This window comes from Sarcophilus harrisii, chromosome 1 (genome assembly GCF_902635505.1).
Source record: "Sarcophilus harrisii chromosome 1, mSarHar1.11, whole genome shotgun sequence".
NCBI lineage: Eukaryota > Metazoa > Chordata > Mammalia > Dasyuromorphia > Dasyuridae > Sarcophilus > Sarcophilus harrisii.
The window spans coordinates 404,061,113-404,072,782 of record NC_045426.1 but is presented as its reverse complement, the minus strand read 5'-3'; the positions used below and the strand labels follow the sequence as shown (position 1 = coordinate 404,072,782).

Genomic DNA, 11,670 nt, shown 5'->3' with positions numbered 1-11,670 from the left:
GACCCAAAAATTTCTAATGTTTCATATTATTCTAATGTTATATTTTCAAAATCATAAACACCCCAATCAGTTTAAAAATATTTTCATATATAAATTTATGATCTTGTGAAAACATATTCCCTCCAATGGCCTAGATTAACCTGTTCACATATTCTTAACTTGTATGAATCAACTTCTTGTCAGTTCCCTAAGATAAAGCATCCATAAAAGGTCTTCCTATATGTGAAGGGCCATCCTCTATCTCTTTCTATTGATTGGAGATCAGTGAAGGGTATGATTGTTAATTGCTTATCTCTCACTTAGCTATATGGACAACCCACTTTTGTATCTAGAAAAACATAAATCTTTTTAATGACACCTTTACCATGATTGCATTTTTATTCTTCCTTGGTACTATATAAATAACCTGCTGACATATACCAGGCACCTCTCCATTGCTCTTTGGGGTGGATCTCAACTTTAATTCTTCAGAAATTGGAGTATTCCATGATTATCAGTCATATCAACCAAGAATCAATAAGTATTTATTAAGCATTAACTAAATGCTACATAAAACATAAGTGTGACCCACTAGTGCCATTACTGGGTCTGTATCCCAAGGAAATCATAAAGGAAGGGAAAGGATCCCCATGTGCAAAAATGTTTGTAGCAACCCTTTTTATGGTAGCAAAGAATTGGAAAGAGTGGATGTCCATCAGTTGGAGAATGGCTGAACAAGCTGTGGTAAACGAAGATAATGGAAAATTATTCTTAAAAAAAATTGATGAACAAGCTGAGAGAGAAAGACTTGGAAAATTTTACATGAACTGATGCTGAGCAAAACAAGCAGAACCAGGAATACACTGTACACAATAATAGCAAGAATTTGCAATGATCAACTATGAAAGCCTTGGTTCTTCTCAGTGGTTCAGTGATCCAAAGAAATCCCAATATCATTTGGACACAAAATGCCATCTTCATCCAGAAAAAAAGATCTAAGGAGACAGAATATAAATCAACACATACTATGTTCACTTCTTTTTTCTGTTTTTATTTTTATCTCTCCCATGGTTTTTCCTTTTTGCTCTGAAATTTTTGTCCCAACTTGAATCATAAAGCAATATGTATTAAAAAATAAATAAGCTTACTACAATAAATAAAACAAAAAAAAATAAATGTTAGGAGTAAAAAGGCAGGCAAGAGGGATGAAGTCAAGATGGCAAAATAAAGGCACATCAAATCAAATTCTAAGTAGCACAACCAATAAACTGTCAAAATGAGTCATTTTTTTTAGGCTAGAAAAATTTAGGAAGTCAGAAAGAGAGGTCTTCATGCACTGGGATAGGGACTGAGCAGAAACACAGCCTGGTGTAAATGACACATACTATGGTATTTTGAGACAGCAGAATGGTCAGTGCCCAGAGATGTTAAGTAGATTGAACACTTGGTCAGGAAAAAAAAAATTACAAAGAGCCACTGTGCTAAGACTTGGTATAGCTAAAAAAAATGTCATAGAACCTCAATGAAAAAATGGTGCACCATCCTAACTTTTAAGGAATTAATTTTTTTATTGAGGTTATATGCCTTTTTTTATTTGAATATTCTGATTTTTAAGGAATTATTTTCTTCAGTATTTTTGTGCTCCCCCAGATGTTTTTTTTCATAATTTTATTGCATTTCTTTCTACAATTTGTATTCTACTATTCTTTTTTAGTTTCTTTTTTGTTCTTTAAAAAAAAAAGCTTTTCTAATGTTTGTGGCAGCAATTTGTAGTGGCCAGAAACTGGAAACCCAGTGGATGCCCATCAAGTGGAGAATAGCTGAATAAATTGTGGTATATGAATATTACGGAATATTATTGTTCTATAAGAAATGACCAGCAGGATGATTTCAAAAAGGTCTGGAGAGACTTACATGAACTGATGCTGAGTGAAATGAGCAGGACTAGGAGATCATTATATACTTCAACAACAATACTATATGATGATCAATTCTGATGGACGTGGCCCTCTTCAACAATGAGATGAACCAAATCAGTTCCAATAGAGCAGTAATGAACTGAACCAGCTACACCTTAGGATATACTTTATATTCTAAATATTGAAAAGGAGCATGTCTTTGAATTTTTTCTGGTGCTATGTATAATTTGTAATTCCTTAGTGTTTCTATGGTCTTTTGTAGACATGCTTCTAACATTTGCTCCTCAGGTGCATGCCCCAATATATCAACCATGTAATGTAATTACATAACTTTTGGAAATGCTTTTCTTACTGGAGTAAGAGCAGCAGCAACATACATTTGACACATAGTAGGGCTGTTTTTCATTCCCTGTGGCAAAACTGTCCATTCATATCTTTTATAAGGCTCAGCTAAATTAACAATGGCCACTGAAAAGGCAAATCTTTTCGTATCCTCCTTTTCTAGAGGCATAGAATAGAAACAATCTTTAATATCTATGACCCAAAGAGGCCATTCTCTAGGCAACTGAGTAGGAGATGGAAGTCCAGGCTGAAGAGTTCCCATAGCTTCCATCTGTTCATTTACCTTTCTTAAATCTGTCAACATCCTCCATTTTCCAGATTTCTTTCTTACAACAAATACTGGGGAATTCCAAGGACTTAGAGAAGGTTGTACTTGGTCAAGTTGCTCCTGTACTATATCTAATAAGGCCTGAATTTTATCGATAGCTAAGGGCCAATGTTCTATTCACACTGGTGTATCAGTTTTCCATTGAAGGAACACATGAAAGTGTTGGAAGGCCTTCAACAGCAGCCCTGCTTAAAAAACCGAAGTACTCATTTTTAATACTAATTATTGTAAAATGTCTCTTCCCCACAGATTGATGCAGATTTTTCAACTACAAAAGGAGTAAAAATTCCTCTTTCACCTTCAAAAGTCCATCTCAAAGGGGTAGCACTAACTTCAGCTGCTATTGATCCCCCTATGCCAGACATGTAGGTATCTGCTTTAATCTTTGGCCAGTGACTGGGCCAGTTGGCACCTCTAATGACTGTACAATCTGCACCAATGTCTACCAATCCTTCCAATGGTATGTGATTTATATAGATAGTGAGCATAGGTCGGTCAGCTGTCACAGCTCCTGTCCAGTATATTCCTGGATTTTGTGGTCTGGAGTCAGAATCAGGGTAACTATCACCAGGTTGCTTATTAGGAGTCTGTATTAGTAAACCTGATGCTACTACTTCGCCTGGGTGATAAGTCACACATTATCTTCCTGTATTAGTGACTGGGATATTATCTACACATTCCCCAGTTTCCCACATCAGTATATGGATGGACACTGTTTTGTAAGTGCTCTCAGGAGGTAAAATGGTCAAGCCTACTGTGCCTGGAGGCAAGGGATCCATAGGCTGGAGAGGGACAGATTTCACCTCTCTGCGGGGTATTTCAGTTGTCCCAGCTGCATACAACTCTATTTTCCCCAATTGTAATCCACTTCTCCCATCAGGTTGCTTCCTGGCTGATTGATCATGTCTGGGTACTGGACTTCTAGGCATTCTCTGGGTGTCGCATCAGCTGCCATCATGCCCCAAGTGTTTTTTGCCTACCAGCTTCCAATTATCTAGTCCTATTTCTTCTTCCTCTAAGAACTAAGAGGATGTATGTTCTAATGTACTCAAGAGTCTAGCGATTTGCACCCAAGTTATAATTAAGCCTTGTCCCTTGATCAACTTAAGCATGCTTTCTATAGCACCCCCTCGGGTGGGGTTTGGGGTGGGGCTGGGGCTGGGAGAAAATCTTTTCCTAATATCTGCCCCATTTCAGCTAGAAAAGGTTACTAGTTTAGCCCTTAACAAAGTAAGTTCCCTGTTTGTCTATTAAAATACTCACTCTATTTCTTGATCACCAGGGACTTCAGTGAAAATAGGGTCTTTGGTCCACACATTGGGCACCAAATGTGAGGACCAAGTTAACACCCTGGATGCCTTAGAATCAGCCAGAGTTGGGAGAAGCAAATGCCCTTGATCTTTATTCTTGGTCTTTTGGGGTAGCAGTCAGGTAATGGACACAGGAATCTCCACACCTCCTTTCTCTCTTCTCCACAGCCAAAAAGTGGCTCTCATTTGTCTTACTCACCCTCTAATCCCTCTTACAATTCTCTGTATACACCAACAGACCCAGCCAGCACAGAATAGTGGGGTGGGCCATTTTCTAAGCATATGCTAATAGAGTATTGTCCAATAAATACTCAGCTTTAAGTGCTTGGTTGTCCAAGTGCATCTGCTCAGTTTCAGCCCTTTACAGGTTTGAGAGGCTGGAAGAGGTCAGATTGCCAGAATCTTTAAATCCTAGAAGGCTAATTTTATTTAGAAAAAGGGAGAGGGGGGAAAGATAGTTCTTTGTTTGAAGGACAAGCTTTGTGTAGCATTAAAAGCATTGTGTAATCCAACCTACTCCCTTGTAGCCCTACTAATTGTCCAATTATCTACATTCAGAGTCTGTCCAAGATATGTGGATGAATAGATAAATCTATGTAGATGTACATGTGTATTTATGTATATATGTGTATATATTTGTGGGTGGATACACACAGACACACATGCAAACCAATGGAACAGCTTTATAGAGTATCTCTCTAACTATCACAATATGAACAATAAAATTTTTATTTCCTTATTTTTCCCATGAAGAGAATGAATTCAAATTCTTTTGAGGAATTAAGACTCTTTGATAGGTATTACAATAGTCCTAGTTTTATTTAAATCATTATAATTTCATCAACAAATATGAGCATCTGGAATCCCTCTTTCATTTGGATTCTGTGTTGGATTTCTTGCATGACAATGGCAAATCCTTTAATGAATATACATCTCTTTGTTTCATGTCTTATTTGACATTTATAGTAAGAGGGTCCCTGAAAAGTTATCTCTACTATTACCTCTTTCAAGGTCTTGTATGATTTTGACATGCATGGGAAACGGCGTGGGGTTTGTTGGAAGAGAGACATTAATCTGGCATTCTGCTCTACCAATAAAAAATATTTTATTATCTACAAACAAGAAAAATTGTAAAATCTATTCTCTATCCCTTTCAGTTATTGTGTTGTTCAGTTATTATATTGTCTATTACAGAATATCATTTTCAAAAGTCTGCTTATTTTCTCCTTGTATCTTAATTAAGGATGCCCTCTGTAAAGGTATAAATTGTTTTGATTAAAATTGTATAGCCCTTTTGGTTAATAACTACTATTGAATTTTGAGTCATCTTTTGGGAGGAACAATAAGGCTTGAGATGCTTTTTCAGACCCTTTATATACTTTGAGACCAGATTTCCTGTCCCCACAGCAGTGTAATTTCCAAAATGAATTCACACTACCTGTATTTGATGTGGTACAGATTACCTGAGCAGAGCTGACCTGGCAGAATATTGGAAAGTGAGTACCTGGAAAGACCTCACTTGTCTGCAACTATCCAGGCCCTGGAAGGAAGGAAAAAAACTTTAGTGTTTGAGAATAGTCCTAAAATGCCTAGGAATTGAGTTACTGAAATAGAATTTGGATTCTATATCATGGTGCTTATCCAGGGATAACAATAGTTGTGTGCCACCATAGCTTACCAAGGTTGGTGGTGGAAGAATTGTAAAACTTGGAGTTTTGCTTTTTTCAAGAAACTGGGCCCAAATGAAAGATAAAAATGCATTGAACAATGCCAGGATTGGTGGGAGGAGGTGGGCACAGAGAAACCTCTCTTAGGTCATTGCTTTGGGCTTTTTTCCAGGAAAGAGAAACATATTCTTAGAATTCAAGGAAATGCTCTGGGCAGAATTCAGGGCTGCTGCTGAATAAGGGATGCAGGTAGTAGAAAGGAAAGTAACGTCATACTGGAATTACAGTGGGAGCTGACCCAGACTGAGTGGAGCTTCCTTCTTCAGAGATCCTGTGGGCTACAAAAATAAAAGCTCCTTGGGGCTGAAGTTGGAAGGGTGAAAAACATTGGGCTGGGATTCAGGAGAGGAGGAACTGAAATCTGGTTCTGCCATTCAAGTCTTAGGAGGGTCATTCCCCTTCCCTGGCCCTAATATTTGGGTTTTGGCCCACAGAACATTTAAGGACCCTTCAGATCTTAAATTCTATGAAAATTACCATCTTGCCTCATAAATGAGGGTAGAAACCGAGTTCATAAACCTGTACCAAATTCAGTTAATGAAATTGCTTTTTAGTTTTTGGTAAGCAGAACTGATACTGAGATACTCCACCACTGTAATAAAAGGTTTTTTTTTTTTTTATCTCAAACAGCAGTGTAATATGCAAATTATTTTACAAGAATATGTGTCTTTGTGTGTGTATTTGCTAATGGAGTGTGAGAGGTAGAAGGTAAAAGGGGATAATGATAGGGTAACAAAAAAAAAAAGAAGAAAGAAAAAAGAACAAAAAGAAAATCATGGAGTCATTTTTTTGAAATGTAGAGAATACAGAACAAAGGTCAAATAGAAGATAAACAAGCAGGTCAGCATTGAGAGCTACAGGCTTAATTTACTGAATACTTAAAAAGTGATGAAATACATAGAATTCCAGACCTCGAATTAGGAAGATGAGTAAAATCTAGCTTTGGAAACTTATTAGCTGTGTTAGCCAGGCCAAGACACAAAATTCTATGAAAATTACCATCTTGCCTCCTAGATGAGAGTAGAAACCTGGTTCATAAATCAATTTAGTTGCTTAATGAAATTGTTTTTTAATTTTCTGTATGCAGATTTCCTCATCTGTAAAATGCAGAGAGCAATAGCATCTCCCTCCCAGGATTTTTGTGAGGTTCAAATGAGATCATTTGGTCAAACTCTTAGCATGATATTATAGTACTATGTAAACACTATATAATTTTAGCTTTATCATTATTATTATTATAACACTATAGAGATCTATAACTTCATATAATCCTCTTCTGTTCTACTTTATGAAAATGCCTATTTTATTTGCTATTTGCTAATTTCAGAATAAAAAATATTTTTAAAAGAAATATGTGTAGAGTGTTACAGAGGACTTTAGAGGGGTACCATAGGAAAAATAAATGGGCCAACCATGATTTCAAGGGCACAATTTATTGAGGAGATACTCCCATTGGGGATGGATAGAAGGAGAAGGTGGCAACAGAAATGTACCAAGTTATAAAAAAAAAAAAAGTCTTGGAGCCTTTGTTAAATCTTCCCTCAAATATCTCCTGTAAAGGGTGAAACTCTTGAGTTAATTCATTGAGGTCGGACAACCTAACACTTAAGGCTAATTACCAATTAGACAATACTCTATGGGCATGTGCCTGGGGAATGGCCCTTCCCACTATCCTGTGCTGGCTCAATGATTGGTATATACAAAGGATTGTAAGAGGGACTGGGGGTGGAGTAAGACTAGCCAAGGTCACTTCTGGGTGGGAAATGAAGAGAGAGGTTGTGGAGATTCTGCTTCCATCCAATTTAACCCTACTTCTAAAGACCAAGAATATAGACCAAGGATTTTTTATTATTGACACGCCCCCATCAACTCCACCTTCCAGGATGGAGGGGGGAGGAGTAGTGGGAGGGGCAGTGACAGCACCAAAGCTGCTCCCAGAAGCCCCCCAAGAAACCTGCTCCCAGAGAACATTATATTTCAGAGAAAAGAACATTACATTCCTGAGTTCAAACCCTGCCTCAACATTTATTGACATTGCAACCAAGGGAAAGTCATTTATTCTCTCTCAATCTGTGTTCTCCTTTGTGTTAGTATAATAATAGCATCCACCTTACAGGGTTGTTGAAAAAATCAAAATAGGTAACATGAGTAAAGCATTTTGTGAAATTTAAAGGTCTATAAAAATGGTAGCTATTGTTATTTTACTATTATATCTATATGGCTAGATTGATGTAATATGTATATGAAATAGGGCTTTGCCAGAGTCACCTGGAATCTCACCTCCAAGATTGCCATTGTTCTATCCTGCCTGTGCCTAAAACTGAAAAAGATCAATAAAACAGAACATATCAAAACCTCCAAACTTGTTTTCAGGGATTTAAAGCCTCAAAGGGAGAAGGAGGGAAGAAGTTCTTCCCTCAAACTTGCTCAGTTCATGCTCCAAAGTTGACCATGAACTTTCACACTCTCTGGATTCAAGCAGAAAAAAAAAATGCATCATCCCAGGCTAGAGGTTTTAAAAAATCAGCTTGTTCCATGAATGGAGCAAAGGAAAAGAGATTATTTCCACTCACATGGTGGCGGAATGCAGATTGTCTTCTCCAAGAAGCAGGTCCCCAGTGTCTCCCATATTCCCTAGGAATCTGAGCCGCACAAAGAAAAGCCCTATTAAATATCTATCTTCCATGAAGATCCCTATTCTGACATTTCACTGTGGTATGGAGCCAGCTTCCCAAAAATGTGCTTATAGAAGACAAGTCTTGACAAGCCCTACCAAACTGGATAGACATATTGGAGCAAGGGAAAAAGGGAGTGCACTGAATGACTGTCCATTGCTTAATCGCAAGGTTATCTCAGTGCAAAGAAGATTATTACCAGAAGATTAGCCACAAATAATTATTTCTTTTTGTCCACAGCAACAAAAATATCTGTTGTGGGTCATAAAGACTGTGATGTGCATGAGCAGAAACAGTATCTACATCAGTGAAATTACAGATCCCTTGAAGTACTGCATGTGCTGTACCAGAGAACACAATGAGGAAGAGGTATCCCCATTAAGTTTTTGAGTAGATAGGTATTGTCAAATTAACTAAAAACCTTAGATCTCTTAATAACTATTGCTTATTTTTCACAAAGTTTTAATTCTTAAATAATTAAAAATATACATGTAGAAGGTTCATGGCTTCATTCCTAAGGCTTGAGTGCTGAATAATTATTATGAAATATGATAATGAATTTGATATATGGGTTATTTTTTTAAAATGTAGGTCATCTAACCTGCTTCATCTTATCTCCCTACATGGAAATAAAGGGAAAAGAAAGCCTAAAGTGAAAAATCTCAGTGTTGGATTGAATGAGTGAGAAAATATACCCCCCAGATCAGTTAACAAGCATTTATTAAACAACAATTATATGTGTCAGACTCCATGCTTATTGATGAAAATACAAAGCTAGGGGGAGGGGGAAGTCCCTATATCCAACAAGCATGTATTTTAACAGAGGAAATATGTGAATCATTAGTTACACACAAGATCTAAACAGAATAGCTGGAAGGTAATCTCATTAAGGCAAGGCATTAAAGCCTCCTGCAGAATGTGAGCTGAGACTTGAAGCCAGTCATCAAAACTAAGAGGGGGCAGAACACTGCAGGCCTGGGAAACAGCAAGGCAATACAAAAGCATGGGTATACAGGGTGGTATAATTCATCAGCCAGCCAATTGAAATGTATCACCCTTTCCAAGGCAGGAATGAGCCTCCTTTTCTTAAACCTCCTGAGAAACTTACTGAAATGAAGCCAAACCCAGCACAAAATGTCATATAAGTTACTTTACTTCTTAATTCATCTCAAACAAATGGAGATAGCTTTTTAGGAATAAGTCTACCACCAAAAGCCAAAGATAATGTGATTGCCATTGTTTCAAGATTTTATTCTTCAAAATATAATGCAGGGAGAGACAAATGTTAAATCCAATGCCATATTTTATCATTTGTATTTTCAAAGCACAGTTGGAGAACATGAAACTGTGTTCTCAGAAAACTTTCCAAAAAGCTTGATTTAGCTGTTCTTGGCAATGCAGATGAAGATAGCAACTTTAGTTCCTTTAAAAATATATTCTAACTAGAAAAACTAAATAGGGATTTTCTCCTCAACTCTTCCATCCTTCTACATCTTCAACTACTCTTGTTACTCACAAGATTTACAACATTATTTGAAAATGACTGGGGACTCTTCTGAATTGTAAAGAGGAAGAAAAGGTCATATAGCAAAAATAAATTTGATGAAGGTCACATAATAAGTGACAGAGCTGAACCCCTGACTCCAAATCTAAGAACTCTTCCACTATATCACCTATCAAGACCAGTAATTCTTATTTTTTCTTTCTTAAGGGAGCTAGGTCATGTGATACAGTTCTGAATTCAAATCCTATCTCCAACACTAGTTGTATAACTTTGGGCAAGTTATTCAATCTCAATCTGCCTTAGTTACTTCAACTATAAAATAGGGACAATAATAGTACCTATTTTACAGGATATCTATTTTACTCATCAGAGTGCCTAGCACATAACAGACATATAAATATAAATATTTAATTCATTCTTTACTCCTTCTAAATATTATTGGAAACACACAGAATTATGGGCTTTCTTCATAGTATATATAAAGGATTTTTTGAGGAATTGTATTTGAGATCCTTGGTTGAAAGAATTTCAAATGTAGGAGAGGAAAGTATTTTATTGTTGCTCCTGGTAAACGATTTTTTTAAAAAGTTGGAGCTGTCTTGGAAACATTACCCTTTCATCCACTAAGATACTTATTAGTCATGGCTCAGTGCTAAATGACCATTAGATATTTTTCTGAACACTGACTATGTTTTGTCATAAGCATGAGGAGTCATCCATGCTTACATATAGTAATCTACAAAAGCAGAAGAAAAGAAGCAGGAATCAGTGAAGGTGAAGTCCAAAGACTTGAATAAATTTTAATGTATAGGCTCAAACTTGGGCCAAAGATCATTTCTGAACAACCCTTAATCATCAAAGGAAACAGTTTAGGATAAGCTGTCCAAAGTAGGAGCTTAGAAATGGAAAATTCCAATATATACTAGAAGTTTATTTTCTCAAATATTTCTTTCAAGAAGTTGAATAATGGAAGTATTTCTTCATGTTGGCTTGATCTTAATTATAAATATAATGAACAGTAAAATAGTTGATCATGACCAACAAACAGACAGCGACAGAGACAGACAGAGAGACGGAGACAGAGAGAGACAAAGAGACAAAGAAAGAAAGAGAGAGAGATAGAGACAGAGACAGAGAGAGAGAAAAAGAGAGAGGAGGGGGGGTAGGAGATGGGTGGAGAGGGAAGGCTTTACTTTATTCTCACAACTTTCATCACAATTATATTTCTCTGTGTGTCTCTCCACCACCACCACCATCATCAACCCCGACCTCATATCCTTGTAAATCCTTGTTTTAATTTCTTGTCAGACATAACACATTTGCCATATCAGAGTCTCCTAAAAGAACTGGGAGTGCTTACCGTTTTGAGTATCCCTCTACTTCCCTGGGTGGTAGGTTATTAGTCTTCATTGGCCAGAGGCTAATGGTTTAGTGGCACTCAAACAGAGATGACAATCTGCACAGGAAGTGGATGAAGCAATACACATTAAAGTAGCTCATTTTTTCCTGGAAAAGTCATGGAACAAAACCATTCCCCTCTAGGAATATTTGAACTAAAGGTGCTTTTTTCCCTCCCAAATTCAAGTTCAAGTTGTTTAGAATATGTCTTTCACCTATATGTCTCCTCTTGGCATTTCAAATCCATTATGGAGTTGAAAGAAAGACATGATATGAATAGTTTAAAGTATATTATTATAACCTTTATCCATTCCAAATCCACCAAAGCAAGAATACATTTTTCATCATTTGGATTTTATCTCCCCAAAGCAAAAGTAACAGAATGTGACAAATTACCATGATGATGATTCCCACAAAAAAAAAATCACCAAAGGACATTTTGAGCATAGGAAGCATAGAGTTTTAAGGATCATTTCATCCAACAGCCT

At 36.8% G+C, this 11,670-nt stretch overlaps 1 long non-coding RNA gene across 1 annotated transcript; it reads right to left on the bottom strand.

Moving 5' to 3' along the window:
- Positions 1-935: 935 nt before the first annotated feature.
- On the bottom strand, positions 936-11,290 carry LOC105749289. The gene is made up of 3 exons (XR_004231571.1): positions 11,145-11,290; positions 5,342-5,418; positions 936-974 (listed from the first exon to the last, which is right to left on the bottom strand). It is a non-coding gene; the product is annotated as an uncharacterized LOC105749289 (long non-coding RNA).
- Between the last annotated feature and the right edge of the window lie 380 nt (positions 11,291-11,670).